We start from the raw sequence: 3309 nt of genomic DNA on the forward strand, positions 1-3309 counted from the left end.
GGCTGAGGCCCCAATGATAAGGAAAGAAGAGTTATTAATGTATTCAGCACCTCTGAACTAGAAAAGGAGTTTCGAAATGCTCAGATAGGCAATCAGGGCAAGGACGAGGATTGTAAAATCTACCAGAATTGCGCTCGGTGTAAGAGACACAATTTGGGAGAATGCTAAGCAAAGGCATGTTTCTTATGTGAGATGGTTGGGCACCTCAACAGGTATTGCCTAGGGCTAAGAAAGGATGAACCAAAGGGGGCATGCAACTCGACTCCATCTTGAGTGTTCGCTCTGAGACAGTCTGAGACTAAGACTGAGGTTGGTCCCTCAGTGGTGACAGGTCAACTTCCTAGTTTTGATTCTTGTATTATGTTGACTAGTTTTGTTGCCATGTTGCTATTTATTTTGTTACATTTGTGAGAGGCATAGAATTGATATGCAGATTGCATGGTTATGTTGTGATGAGAATTTGGTACCCTATTGGTATTTTTAAGAGATGGGTTAGGTTATGGTGGGAAATGACTCATCGGTTCACGTGATAGAGTTGGTTATGACCGACTTCGATATGATCCTGGTAAGGATTGGTTAGCCAAGCATGGGGAAATGATAGATTGTAAAGAAAAGATGGTGACCCTTGGGCTTGAGGGTGAGAAACCCTTGTATTTTTTGGCACTGTGCATGGACCCTATATACTTATGACATCTGTATTTAAAGCTAGAGACTTATTGTAGGAGGGTGCATAGGACTCATAGCTAGTGCGATGGATACCACTCAGGTCGTGCCAGTGGGACCACGACAAACTGGAATAGTTTGTGAGTTTCTGGATGTGTTTCCAGGGGTTTGTCAAGGTTACCTCTACACCAAGAGATATAATGGCAATTATGTTGGTGCCAGGGACATAACCAGGTCTAGGGCACTGTATTGAATGACTTCAGTAGAGCTGTAGGAACTAAAGGTTTAGTTATTGAGTAAGATGATATTGTCCAAGGTGGATCTTCAATCTGGTTATTACCAATTGGAGATCAGGGAGAGGAATAAGTAGAAGACTGCCTTTCATATTAGATATGGGCACTAGGATTGTTGAGTCATGTCTTTTGGGTTTGACTAATGCCCTAGTTGTTTTGATAAATTAGATGAACAGGGTGTTCAAAGATTATTTGAATTGGTTTATGATCGTATTTACCGATGATATTGTGGTATACTCTCAGTTAGAGATTGGCCAAGGCCAAGGAACGCCTCAAAGGTCAGGAGTTTCCTTGGATGGGCAGGGTATTACATGTTATATTATTTTATAATATAATGTAATATTATATTATTTTATAATATAATGTAATATTATATTATATTATAATATAATATTTAAGATTAAATAAATGTGACAAAGAGTGTCACATATTGTACATATAATAGAGAGTTACAATATTTAGATATATGAGATATATCCAAATATGTAACATATTTGGTGTTACAAATTTGTAAATTCCAAATATTACCCTTTATTGTGTAAATTTGGTGTTACACAATATTGAGATGAATTTCATAAAAGCCACATGTGAAATGGTTGTTAAAGATATGATTTTAACCCCAATAATGTGTTTTGGGGTTACAAAACCATTTAGGAGGGTTTGGAACCGTTTGGAAAAACAACACATTTTCAAGTGCTGAAAATGGGTTGACGTCGCGGCCACTGAAAGATGGTGGTTGCGGCCTGGGGGACAGAAAGCAGTGGCCGCGGCCACTGATGTCCCTGGCCGCGGCCATAGGTGCATTTCAAGCCATTTTTTCAGTTTTTTCCAAGTGTTGAACGGTTCCAAAAACCCAAATAACTCCCAAATCTCATTTTTAATTCCATAATAATCCAATTAATCATTGGTAACAGCCATGGGGGTTGGTGGAATTTGAAATTCAAAGGGTGTCTCTAAACTCTATAAATAGGAGCCTATAGCTCACTTGAAAGAAACACATTTTCTATCCATTAGAGCGCTTGGCTAGAAACACCTTAAGGCTTGATAATTCCATAAAGCATTTCCTTTAATCTAAGAGAGATCCCTTAGTGCTTGAGTTAGGGGGAAATAAGCTTTTGGACAAAGGTTTTAAACCTTGTTCAAGTTGGTGATCCCAACCCTCTTCACTTAGGTTGTGTAAGTGAGAGTTTACTTGTAATTCTGTTCTTACATTTTATTCTATTGATTTTCTTCTTATTCTCTTGCTCTATTTACTTGTAACTTTTGTTTAGAGTTGTAATCTTCTCTATTGTTTCAAACACCTTTACTTTACTTGTAATCTTTTGCTTAGAGTTGTATTTTTCACTATTCTATTCTTCTTCTCTTCTTCTTCTTCTTTTTGTTTATTTGTACTTTCAGTTATAGAGTTGTAACCTTATTTAATCACTCTATATTTATTTGTAATATATTGCCTAGAGTTGTAATATTATCTTACAATTTCCATTGAGGCAAATACATATTTTCCTAACATTACATGTGTTTTGTGGAAGAGTTCTCAAGAATTGGTACCTCATTGAAAAAAAAAAAAGGTGATTGCTTATGCATCATGTTAGTTGAAAGATATGACCAGAGCTAGATTAGAGCTACTGGTGGGCCAGTTGTCCAACATACGCTTGAGTTTAATCTTTTACAGAGGATCAAAGGAAAACAGCTGAGTGACCCACAGATGGGAAGGATTTGGGGAAATGTCTTAACTGGAATAGTTAAGGACTATACAATGTCAGGCATGAGTTTATTTAGATATAAAGGTTGGATGGGTATTCTGATAGACACTAGGATCAGACGGGAGATTGTGGATGAATCTCATACTACCCCTTATTCTCTTCATTCAGGTACCATGAAAATGTACCAGGATTTAAGAGTTTTATATTGGTGGCCTGAGATGGAGAGGGACGTAACTGAGTACGTGGAAAGGTGTCAGACTTATTAGCAGGTCAGGGCAGAGTATTAGAAACCAGTAAGGCCATTATATCCTTTGTGTATCCCAAAGTGGAAGTGGGAGGACATCGCGATGGATTTTGTGATGGGGTTGCCAAGGGTAGTGGGCAAGTATGATTCAGTCTGGGTCATTATGGACTTGTATACAAAGTCAACTCACTTTTACCAGTGAGGATGAATGATACAATTGACATTTATGTAGATCTCTATGGGAGAGAGATAGTATGCCTTCTTGGGATTGTGAGGTCTATCCTGATGGATAGGGACCCTATCTTTACTTCCAAGTTTCGGGGAAGGTTACAGAAGGCAATGAGTATACAACTAGAGTTCATTACAGTTTATCATCCTCAGACTGATGGTAAATCAGAGAGGATAA

Source organism: Humulus lupulus, chromosome 4 (genome assembly GCF_963169125.1).
Source record: "Humulus lupulus chromosome 4, drHumLupu1.1, whole genome shotgun sequence".
Lineage (NCBI taxonomy): Eukaryota > Viridiplantae > Streptophyta > Magnoliopsida > Rosales > Cannabaceae > Humulus > Humulus lupulus.